Source organism: Macrotis lagotis, chromosome 2 (genome assembly GCF_037893015.1).
Source record: "Macrotis lagotis isolate mMagLag1 chromosome 2, bilby.v1.9.chrom.fasta, whole genome shotgun sequence".
NCBI classification, from domain to species: Eukaryota; Metazoa; Chordata; class Mammalia; order Peramelemorphia; family Peramelidae; genus Macrotis; species Macrotis lagotis.
In genome coordinates, this window is record NC_133659.1 from 135265239 (window position 1) to 135278474 (window position 13236).

The 13236-nt window shown below is 36.2% G+C and overlaps 1 protein-coding gene and 1 pseudogene across 2 annotated transcripts in view; one reads left to right on the top strand and one right to left on the bottom strand.

Annotated features, from left to right (window-relative positions):
- Positions 1-13236, bottom strand: part of DRC8 (dynein regulatory complex subunit 8) — a 114926-nt gene that overhangs the window by 14756 nt on the left and 86934 nt on the right. The window lies entirely within an intron of this gene.
- Positions 2361-3201, top strand: LOC141513228 (protein FAM3C pseudogene; annotated as a pseudogene).

Below are 13236 nucleotides of genomic sequence, written 5' to 3' on the forward strand. Positions count from 1 at the left end.
TAGAGGAGGGAGAGAAGGAACTAGGTAGAAATATAGTAGAAAGGACAAGGTAATGCTTTTGATTTTAGTAGAAAATAATTAAGATGTTTAGCATGCCCTCAAATAAGCCAGGCACAGTGGGAATGTTTCATTAATAAATATTGCCCTCTAGTGGCCATAGTTAATTTGGTCTTCATGGTAAATACTAGACTGAATTTGTAAAGAATGGCAAGCAAGCTGATGTTTGTCCTTTGAACATCAGGGAGGTGATGCCATGACAAGTCTGTGAATTGGATTTGAGTCGGGGTGGGGGGCCGCTGTGCTAAGTCACCAGCCTCACTTTTATCTCCAGAGTCATCTGGGTCCAGTGGCCAGATAGGGATCAGGAGATGGTCCTGGATGCAGTGGGAGACCTTGATCTTTTAAAAGCTAGGTCTTTCCCAGATCTTTCCCAGCCAAGAGAAAAGCAGAAACAGTCCCTGCCTTCAAAGAATCTAATGGGATCAAAATGAAAATTTGCAGGGCTGAATGGAAATCTTCACTTTCTTTTTCTAATTAGAGATTAAATCATAAGGAACCAGGTGTTGAGGTATCTTATTTTCTCACTGAATCTTCACAACATACACACATACACAAACACACATAAACCCATGCATTTATACAACCATCAATTATAACCCTCAAATATAATCCTCTAGAGTCCCTCTCCTTGTGGGATGCAGGCAACCCTGGGTTCTCAAAGACTGGCAATAGAGAATGAAGCCTAGGAGGACCTCCCAAGCTGGAAAGGCTCTGAGGAATAGCCTAGAGAGGAACTGTATGTTTGTCATTCAGAAAAAAGTACTGTTTAGCTTGGAGAGGCTCAGTACTCCTTGGACCATAGAGTGATGAATCTGGCCGCCATAGTAACTCTCAAAAAACAATTCCCTAAGTCACAGAGAAATGGTGAGCCATGTCTGTGGAGGAAGAACCAATCCCAGTAAAATTACAGATCACAAAATCATGTCTCAAAGTCTTCTTGTGATCAGCAGGAACCTATTACCTTCCTTCAGTTGTTTTTTTTTTTAGGTTTTTGCGAGGCAAATAGGGTTAAGTGGCTTGCCCAAGGCCACACAGCTAGGTAATTTATTAAGTGTCTGAAGTTGGATTTGAACTCAGGTCCTCCTGACTCCAGGGCTGGTGCTCTATCCACTACACCACCTAGCTGCCCCTTTCCTTCAGTTATTGAACAGTCAGACTGGAATAGTGGTTTTATTGTTCAGGTCAAATAAAATCAAGTTTTCTTTCCTCATAGAAGAATATTATCTATTCTTTTCTAGGCTAGACAGTTAAACATACAGAGGTTAAGCATGTACACCCAAAGAAGCCTTCTTACAAATCTCTAATTGGTGAAATTTCTGGCACTGGGTCAAGATAATGAGATAGATTTTTTTTGAGTAATGACTAGTAATTCTTAATCTTAAAATACCTATAACAACATTCTACCAATTTATTTTACTTAGAGAGAAAATCTAGTGGATGGAGCTAATAATAAAAGGCCAGTATCAAAAGAAGTACCCTATTGAGAAGAATGTATTTATGAAAATAAATGATGATAATGATAATGTTTTCCTCTATGACAACAGCCATCTAAGAATCTCAAAGCACTAGGCAAATACTGTTTCTAACTCCACTCTAATGAAAACAGGTCAGTGTTCTTAACCCTATCTTGCAGATGAGAAAATATTGGCAGAGAAAGGTCAAGTGCTTTTAGCCAAGGCCAGAGAGGAAGTGGGGGTGGGGGGTTGATTCGATTACAAACTGGAGTTCCCCCTCCTGTAGTCAAATCATTAAGCTGTATCTTCTCCCATTACAGCATTATTTATTTTAATGCTGAATCCACTGAAAAGATACAATAAAACACACAGAGTGAAAATTCATTTCTCTCTAGTGACATAACAATCAGTCAATAAACTGAACTATTTCATGCTTCACAAAAACCAAGATAAGATCTGTAGTTAAGATGTTTTATGAAGCACCTACATTTCAACTAGTTCCAGGTCACCAACAAGAGATACACCCAAGATTTGTTTTTAACTATTTATAGTGAAAATTACAAAGACCAGAAGAAAGACATTTTTGTGCTTAATAGTAGTCAAAATAAGAAATTTAAGGCTGTAAGTATAAAGATTTTAAGGCCAAAAAAAATTGCACTTAAAAAAAATAATCAATACAGGGTGTCCCAAAAGTCTTAGTGCAGCTCAAAATTTCAAATGTAATTACATAAAGTAATGAATTTAAGATATTTAAACTTTCGGAGCTGGCTGGCTCCCAGCGGCCTCGGGCCGGGACTGCTCGTGAGCAGTGGCCACTGGGCGGACGGGCAGGCGGGACTCGGGACGCGGGCGCCAGATGCTTCTTTGATGAAATTGTGCCATAGACTAAAAACATAAACATGAGGATGGCAGGTGCTGTACAGTTGGTGGTTGCTGTAGAAGTATTTCTACTGACATTTTATATCATATCTCAAGTATTTGAAATAAAATTAGATTCAAATTTAGGAAATTTATTTGCAAGCTCAGCATTGCAGATAGCTTATACAAAGCCTCCCAGATATAAATGTGGGATTTCAAAAGCTTGTCCAGAAAAGCATTTTGCTTTCAAAATGGCAAGTGGAGCAGCTAATGTCGTTGGCCCCAAAATTTGTGTGGAAGACAATATTCTAATGAGTGGGGTAAAGAATAACGTTGGAAGAGGAATCAATGTTGCATTGGTAAATGGAAAAACAGGAGAAGCATTACACACTGAATATTTTGATATGTGGGGAGGAGATGTAGCACCATTTATTGAATTCCTTAAGTCTATTCAAGATGGAACCATCGTTTTAATGGGAACATGATGATGGAGCAACCACTCACTAATGAGGCAAGATTACTGATTGCTTCCTTGGGAAGTTCAGCCATTGTTAACCTTGATTTTAGAGACAACTAGGTCTTCTCTGGTGGAAAAGGTATAAAGACAAAAGCCCCCTTTGAACAGCACATAAAGAACAACAAGGATACAAACAAATATGAAGGATGGCCAGAAGTTGTAGAAATGGAAGGATGTATTCCCAAAAGCAAGACTGAGTAATATGAAGAATATTAAGAGAAAATTATCTTTATGCTATTGATGAGAGTGCTATGAAGGAGTTATTACTGTGTAAATAATTTGAGAGTATATGTCCATCTTGTCAGTTATGCATGAGTATCAGCTCTTCCAAAATCAGGATTATTTATTGCTAACCTAAAGAGTTAACTTTGTAAATAAGTCCACCCTAATCAATCTTTTCTAAGCTATTGTCTCTTTAAAAGCACAGTATTTAGATGGCTTTAAGATAAACAACATCTTTAAGATATAGAAATGTCTTTTTTAAGCACACATCATGAATGGATTATGAAGACTGTTATACTATTGTTTTATAGATACAATTGCTATAAGAATGTGGCCATTGTGAAAAATAAAGAATTTCGTTTGGGGGGGAAGCTAAAAATTTTTTTTAATATGCTGCCCTTCTGAAGGCAGTCATCAGTCTTAAATAACGAGGTATTTGACTAGTTGTATATATTCTGGAATTTTGCTTTTCAGTTTAATATCTGATAGCTCTCCTACTCTACCTCACTTCCCTACCTTTTCTCCTCACCTCCCACAGAGACTTCTGGCCAATACATTTTGCAAGTATAGAATTAAGATGTTTGATATAGAAATTTAGATTAGAGCTGCAAAAAAGCACAACAAATCCTTTTTTGTAAAAAAAAAAGCAATAAAAGAAATATATAAATGTAAATGATTTGAAATGCCACTGAAACAATTTGTATTTATGATGCAAGTAAGTTAACTTTGTAGTAGCTATTTGAAGAATGACTTGATACAGTTTAGCATTGCAGTCACAGAAATAAACAGATTTTTAAAATTAAAAAAAAGATATTTAAACTTTCACTTCACTAGGCTTTCTGGGGCAGTCTGTATTCATTATTAAAATGTTTTCTATTCAAATCCTGTCTCAGACACTTAATAATTACCTAGCTGTGTGGCCTTGGGCAAGCCACTTAACCCCATTTGCCTTGCAAAAACCTAAAAAATAAAATAAAATAAAATAAAATAAAATGTTTTCTATCTTGAAAGGTAAGGGGGAGGGGATTCCAGCAAAAGATGTTATTTATAGAAATGAGCAATTGTATAAATCAAATTATCATGTTCTAAAAAATAATTTTCCTCCCAGAATTTAGAAAAGTGAGGTCTATATTGACACATTTATAGTTTGCACAAACTCTAGTATTTGTGCACTTTTAAATTAAACTACCCAAGCTTTATGGGGGTATATTAGGAAACAAAGTTAAAAAGGGGATACCATGGTGGAAAAAGGGAACATCTTTAATATGGATCCACTAAGACTGAAATTTGAGACCCAGTTCTGTCAGTTACTATCTGTGAGATCTTAGATAAGTCAAAATGTCTCTGTTTGCTTCCCCATTTATAAAATGTAGATAATAATACTTTCATTTACTCTGTTTGAGAGAAAAAATACTCTCAACCTCAGGGAGTTGGTGCAGATAAGACATGAAATGATATATGTGAAAAGACATTTAAATAGCAAACACTGGGGTGGCTAGGTGGCACAGTGGATTGAGCACCTGCCCTGGAGTCAGGAGTAGCTGAGTTCAAATCCTGTCTCAGACACTTAATCATTACCTAGCTGTGTGGCTTTGAGCAAGCCACTTAACCCCATTTGCCTTGTAAAAAATAAATAAATAAATAGCAAACACTATGTAAATATTATTCCTATACAAGTTGTAAATTCCTTGAGAGTAGGGACTTGCCTTTTGCCTCTTTTTGTATCAGTGCTAACACTGTGCCTACCACAAAGGTGCTTAATAAATCCTTATTGACTATGCATCATGAATATTATATTTATTATATTTTTTTCCTTTCCATGCAAAGTATATCTGTGAGACTGTGAGTCCTTCTCTGAACTTCTCCCAAATCTCTAAGTCTATAAATTGCTAATTAGCTGCAGATCTGCCTTGGTAAGAAAAGTTTTTCCAACCAAAGTTTCTCACGTCGATGGAATAACAGGGCTGGAACCTCCCCACCACCATCATCAAAATAGTTTAAGTTATTCCAACTGACTCAAACTCCCCCAGCTTATCTCCTCTAGATATTAACTCAATTTAGACTCACCACCACCACCACTTCCACTTCTCACCACCACTACTACTACTTCCTCTTGTTAGATACTCAGATACTTCATGAAAATGATAGGCAAGGATCATTCTATGGGGCAAATTCACTTATGAATAAAAGGGAGCAAGTGAATTTATTTATACTTCAAAAAAGTTTTGATGAGTTTAGCTATTTTATTGAAATAAAGTTCTAATCCTGACAGATAAAGACTGGCTGTGTGACCTCAGGACAAGGCAATTAACTTCACTGCTTCAATTTCCTCAAGAAATGTTTAAATTATATGGAGAATGAAGAAAGGAGTCAAAAGATATATGCTATTAAATAAAATAAACATGGCAGGATAACAAAACTATGATCACATGTAATGGTCAAATATTAGTACCAGGCTACCAAAGTTAATAAACTGCTAGGTAATGCAATAGATAGAGGGCTGGACCTAGAGTTAGCAAGACCGGAGTTTAAATCTGGTCTCAGATTCTTAGTAATCGTGTGATCTTGGGCAAGTCACTTAACCCTGTTTGCCTCCTTTCTTAATAATGATTCAATGAATGAGCTAGAGAAAAAAATAGCAAATTACTCCAGTATCAAAAAACCTCAAATGGAGTCATAAAGAGTTTGAAATGACTAAACAAGAAGTCAAAATTAAATGACACACTCATCTTTTCTCTTTAGAGAAGACTTTTTTCTAACTTTTTTTCTTTTTATGGTCTAGCAAATGTGGTTTATAAAGAATTTTTTTTGAATGTTTGTTAGAAAGTATCTGTTCTATTAAAGTAAAATGTAAATATTTTAAGTCATGAATAATGACTGAACATAATGACTAAATATGCTAATAAGAGATACAAGAGTATATGAAGCAAAAATGAAGAACAACTATTCTCTCTAAGGTGATCCTTCTTGGAACTGTCAAGAAGAATATTGAGGGGTGGCTAGGTGGCACAGTGGATAAAGCACTGGCCCTGGAGTCAGGAGTACCTAGGTTCAAATCCAGTCTCAGACGCTTAATAATTACCTAGCTGTGTGGCCTTGGGCAAGCCACTTAACCCCATTGCCTAGCAAAAAACTAAAAATACTAAAAAAAAAAAAAAAAAAAAAAAAAGAAAAGAATATTGACTATTCTATGGAACCAAAGGTGCAATCTCTTCTTTTTGTAGACATCCTCAGCACCTAGTCCACAGCAGGTCCTTAATAAGAACCTGTTAATCCTTGATCACTGAAAAGATTGTAGGAATATCCTTTCTCTTCTCTGATATTTGCCAATACATTGGTGGAAGGCCTTCATCAACTGGAATAAAACAATGGCTTTCTGTTTGGCTTTCCTTCCTTGAGTTTCTTCTCTTCCAAGTAGAATCTCACTAAGCCATCAAAGTGCAAAGCATGACCATGTCATCCCACTATTCAATAGCCACCAGAGGCTCTCTGTTGCCTCCAAGATCAACCATAAAACCTTTGGTTTGACTTTCTCAAAGGCTGCTTCAGTCTGGTCTTCCTCAGAACTGCTAAGTTCAGTTTTTTGAGGGAAAATCAAGGGCTTGACCAATCACCTCCCATTTGATGGAACTGTCCCTTCTGATTCAATCAAGTAAACTGTCTCACCTTCAGGAAAAGTATGTAGGACTTATAGAATGAGATATGTGTTTTCAGACACAGGTGCTATGTAGATTTGTTTCCAAGGATTGTTTCCAATCCAAGGACTGGATGGAGCCAGCTCAAATTGACTTGGAAGAGCTGATGACTAAATTTTTTTTCAATATGAGCAACAGTTATTGCTTGGAAAGAAGCCAACATTACACACATAATATCTAAAACTGTATTTAGTCAGGGATGTCTGACTCCATTGCAGCTGGTTGGAATAAAGGTCAAATTCCCTGAAATAAAATGCATTTAAAAGGGGAGAATATACCGAAAATAATTACTCTTACAATTATTATATTTTAAAAATATACTCTATTGGGCCAAATATAGTCCAAATACAGATTTCTGGGATATATGCTTAAAATATGACCACTTTTTAAAAAAGAAAATTATTAAAAATTATCAAATAAAATCTCAAAAGGTTTTTTTAAAAAAACACTTTTTTCAACTCAAAGATTTTTTTATAAATTTTTATCATCACGATTCTCTTCCTCGATATCACTTTTGCTGCTGTTCTCTTCTCTCTGATCTTCCCACCTACACCACAGACAGCATTCATGTTTTATACAAATCAGATTTATGAGGAAAATCTGTCTGAGTCACCACAGAGCCATAAAATATGAATATTTTACCTACCTAGATATGACAGTACAACCACTGAATGTGTTATTCATACATTCCAAGAAGAAACTCATTCCTTTTTCTGTTTAATTCCCTAGTCGATGCTTTGTTCTGATGCACTTCCACTTCAGGGAAGCTCTAACTGAAGCAGTAACCTAAGGCAAGACTAAAGTATGTTCCTAAGGGAATGTCATTAAAAAGGCAACTAATTTCAAGCATTGGATGCAAAATCAGCTATGTACCTAAGAAAACTAAGAGTAAATTGAAAAATTTTATTTCATATGGGAAAAAGAAGCATAAGGGTTTTTTTTAAGACAGACATTTTTTAGGACTTTTTTATGGAAAGATATATTAGGGAATGTAGCTGAGAGTGAAAGACTAGGAATTATGTTTCCTTTCATTTCCTTCCCAGTAATTTCTTCCAAATATGGCACCAACTCTACTGCTACCACCCTAAATCCCCACTCCCACTGACTCCCCAGAGCAAGGTTCTAGAGGAGGTATACTAATACTATAGTTCAGGGGTTCCCATTGGTATGCTTCCCCTCATTGTTTAGCCATTGATATTGATTAGCCAATTAGACTTAAAGACTTTTAAAATTGGATTTTCACTGAGGTGATATGGTCAAAGTAGTTGATATAAAGCAACCCCCCCCCCCCCCCCCCCGCCCAATCGGGGACATATTCTCCCCACAAGGACATAAAGAAATCAAAGAAAAAGGGGGCTCAAGGTGAGGACATATGATGGGGCAGAGGAGATTGGGACTTTCTCTGGAAGTCCTAATCTCCCCATCATGAGGCTACCCCAAAATTGCCCCCAAGTATGGTGTAGCTTCTGTTGTGTTTAGTTTGTCCTTGGCTCTCACTGAAGACTACCATCAGCTGTTCTAAAGATACTACTAGGAATTCCCTTCAAACCTTTCAAAGTTCAAAGAGTTTTCCTCTGGTCAAGAGTTAGGGAAGGAAGGAAGGAAGGAAGGAAGGAAGGAAGGAAGGAAGGAAGGAAGGGAGGGAGGGAGGGAGGGAGGGAGGGAGGGAGGGAGGGAGGAAGGAAAAGGCTCTTTTCCCTACCCCCACCCCAAATAACCAATCCTTTCAGTGGCTTGGCTATAAACTGTTTCCACCACTGGACTGGCCAGGCAATTGAATCCTTGATTTTTGAATGGACTTGCTCTTTTGTTTACAACTCACAGGTGAAGCTCAGGTTCTTTGGCCTAACTTTATCACTTCTTAAATACCATTTCATTTTATGGCTGGAAGTATTCTACTCATTCTAAACTTGATTTATCAGGTGGTTTTTACCCAGTTTAATGCCTTTGATTGATTTATTGATTCAATAGATGTATTCTCACCCAAGAAAGGCATCAGGGCAAGAACCTTTTTCTATGTAACCAAGGTAGGGTGGAGTGATTGATTGATGGATTCAATCAATCCTTACACATGATAATTAAGAGGAGAATTGGAAAACTAATACCTTTTGCCAAGTGAGACAACTGAAGGTATTTAGTTAAGAATAAAATGGGGGAAGGAGATTTGGACACATGATAGGAGCTAGGGCTCCTTGGAAATCAACCATAAGGTTAAACAAGGATAAGGACTAAAAAAAAAATTATATAAAAATAACTCCATGAATGTTAGGAATCTATTCAGAAGTCAGCTCTATAGTAATTTCCAAAAAAAATAATTATTGTTTAAAATTTTAATAAGTATTATTTTAGTAATTCTTGATACAAGAACGTTAAGAAAATTCACGTTTAAATATGCTTGAGCAGAAACATTATAGAAAGGATACGGATTCAAGCGAAGATACTTAATTATAGCACATTGCTACCACCTGGTGGCAGTGTGCCCAAACTACAGTTTAGGGATGTAACTAAGGGACAAAAGAAAGTCTCCAAAGAACTGAAACTTCAAATAAGTCACAGCCTAAAGTTAATTTCATTGTTTTACTGATGAAATACATCAAAGTATATTAATTTCTTTAGCTTTTGGTTATTTTTATTTTTAAAAATAGGGAGGCATAATAGAAATTCAATTTAACTCAATTCAACAAACATTAAGCCCTTTCCAGGACCAAGAAGGTACTCTGCTCAAGGATCATCTGAGAAAAAAGAAAAATACTTGTAGCTGGGAGAATGAGGAGGATGCATCATTAGCACTGATAGTTAATAATAATAATTATTATTATTATAGCTTAGCATTGATAATTATTAATTATATTAATATTATTATACTGTCTTAGTAAAAGTATTGACAAATTATGTGTTAATAATTCTTTAATTATCTGTATTAGTAAAGATTAAAAACATGAAAGGAGGAGATGAAGAGGGAATGCCCACTTGGTAAAAGAGCAGAATTAAGAGATGGCACATTGATGTCTGAGAATAGCCAATAAATAGGGGCAGCTAGGTAGCACAGTGGATAGAATACCAGCCCTGGAGTCAGGAGAATAAACAGTACAATTTGCCTGATAATAGAATAAATGAAGTTAAGAAAGACAAAACATGCAGGTTGAGCAAGATTATGTGGGCTTTAATGGAAGGGTTGGGAATTTGTATTCATCTCAAAAGAGATCCATTAAGGATTTTGGATGATAGAGTCTGGGAACTAGAGTTCAAGTCCTATTTATTCCACTAACTAGTAACTTCATCTTTCATTTGTAAAATGAGCAGGTTAAACTGGCTAAGTTCCCTACCAATTTGCTGGTTTTTGAAAGGTTTCTGAAAAAAATGAAGGATAGAAAACTCCCTGAAATTACAAAAATTCTAAGTTTTGAAGACTTTATGATAGGATATATATCATCTCTATTGAAGGTATATGTTTATTTATGGGGGGAAAATTATTTTTCCATACTAAGTTTAAGACCATTTCCAGGTAAAACCATAAAATAAATCATCTGTCTTTGGTACTCCTTTAAGTGACCTCATTCTATACTGATTCTCTAGGACTCAACTTTGATCTCCCAAGGCAACTTTCTCTGGTGAGAACTCCTTCCCCACTTTTTTCCTATAATCAAAATCTACTGTTAGAATAGCCTGGAAAGACTCACAAGAACTGATTCTGAGTGAAGTGAGCAGAACCACAACATTAGACACACTAACAGTTACCTTGGGCAATGATCAGCTATTATGGATTTGTACATTTCACAATAATCAGACAATTCTAATTGACTTGTGATAGAAAATATTCATTTCCAGAGAAGGATATGAAAAGCTTACTATCTTCAATTTTTTTTGGGGGGGGGCTGGATTTGGCAAGGCAGTAGGGTTAAGTGACTTGCTCAAGGTCACACAGCTAAGTGAGTATTACATGTCTCTGACATCGAATTTGAACTCAGGTCCTCCTGACTCCAGGGTCCATGTTCTATCCACTTTGCTACCTAGCTACTCCAGTATCTTCAGTTTTTAAAAGTAGTCTTATGCATGTTTTTCTCTATAGTTTTTTTCTCTATTGTGATTTGATTCTTCTCCCACAACATAACTAATATGGACCTATGTTTAGCATGATTATACATGAATGACTGCTTTCTATTGGGGGGGAGGGGGAGGGAAGGGAGGGAGGGAGAAAAATGTAAAACTAAAAACCTTGCAGAAAAAAATGATTGTTGGGGCCGCTAGTTGGCACAGTGGATAAAGCACCGGCCCTGGAGTCAGGAGGACCTGGGTTCAAATCCAGTCTCAGACACTTAATAATTCCCTAGCTGTGTGGCCTTGGGCAAGCCACTTAACCCCATTTCCCTTGCAAAAATATAAAAAAAAAATGATTGTTGAAAACTACTGCTTCATGTAGTTGGAAAAATAAATAATAAATATTTTTTAAAATAAAATGAGGACCCAATTAAAATTATTAAAATAAAATGAGATGTTTCTGAAGAGCTTTGTAAAATAGTGCTATGTAAATGCTGATTTATAATAATAACAAAATCTACTTTAAAGTAACTGATGTTTCTCCCCTCCCAGAATCTTTACATGAAACAAGGTACATTTCATTTTAATAAATATTTCTCAAGATTCTACTACGTGTGGAGTACAAAGCTGAGAAAGATAGAAAGAAGCAGAGAAAATACTTGTTGTAAAAGATAAATAAGATATGATCCCTACCATTTTGGAGCTTAGTAAAAAAAGGACATACACAAATGTCTCATTCTCTCCAATTATGCAATCACAATACTATTTCATGCTCTTAGCACCTCTTTCCTGGACTATTATAATAACTTCATCTCTGATCTCTCTGTCTCAGTCTTTTCCCACCCCAATCCTATTCTCCCTTTTGGTTGCCAAGTTGATTTTTCTAAGCATAGGTCTAAACATCTCACTCTCTCTTATTCTCTCTGCCTCTTACACACACACACACACACACACACACACACACACAGACAGACACACACACACCTCTAGTGATTTCTTATTACCTCCAGAATAAAATATAAACTCTTATCCTAGAAAACTGGAAAACCTTGAACAAATTTGACAAAAATACAGAGAAGTATTTTGTGAGAAGAACAGCTGGACCCTACAATCCAACCAGTGCTATGTTGCTAGTATATACTAGGCCTGCAAAGGTAGGTTGGAGTCTGGCTGTGAAGGGTTTTAAATACAAACATTTGATCCTGGAAATACTAGGGAGCCATTGGAGTTAGCTGAGTAGAGGAGTGACCTGGTCAGACTTATAGTTGGGGAATATTACTACTACAACTGGGTGGAGAATGGGATAGAAAAAAAGAAAAGAAAGATTGGGGAGGTGTTGAGTCCCTTTCTGGACTCCCTCAATCTTTCCCCAGGCAAGTGTTGAAGGGGGCAGGGGGAGACAAGGAAGACAAGTTTCTCCCTATACACCAAGGTCTCCATTTATTGAACCAAATACCATTGCTTAAATATCCTTCCCAGTCCCTTAATCTACTCCCGAGGCACTTGGTAAAACAAGGCTCTGGTGCTCAAGGACACCAAGTAAAGATAATTTACAGTGCTCCCACACACAATAGTCCCTAACAAATCCCCTTCTTGTCTTTCTTTGAAACAAAATTATTACATGATGAATACCTCATAAGTTGTAAACAAAAATTCAAAAATACTATAAACAAATGTCAATTAAACAATAGTAAAAACCGGTATTCCCAAATTCCTTGAAATACATTTTATCCCCAACTTACAAATAGACAAAGATTACAAAGTTTTTTCTTTTGCCAACAAAAAACAAGCTTACGTAAAGCAATCAAATTCAAAATCAAAACTAAAAAGAGAAACTTTTAAATTCACCTATTTCAGAATTTAGGCACTAACACAAACACAGAAAACAATTCTCTTGTATCACATTTGCCAAGTTGAGATTGATACCCTGGTCAATATCAGATCTCAAAATACAGAAACATTTTCCCACCTCTCCAGGCCAGTAGAGAGATGTAAAATGTTCTATAGATGTAAATACACATATACACACAACAATCCCTAACAAGGAGGGGCTACTAATTAAGACACCAGGTGAAAGGTGATGTTTTAGATGTAGGAAATAAATCCCAAGATTCTAAATAAAAGAGAGCTTAAGAGGAGTCATAGCACAGGAGGCAGGAAGGCTATACAGAGATTAGTAACCAAGGCTAAAGCAGCCCTAGCATTAGGTAATAAATCTTTCAGGTGCCCTATCAAGAAAAACAAGAACCAACAACAAAGATGTATTGGTAAACTGGAGAATACGAATTTAAGTACTGAGAACACTGCTATTCTCTAAAGATCCAATTTATCATTTGTTAAAATGCACATGTTTGTATTTTTAGGCAACTAATCTGGTACAACAGATAAAGAG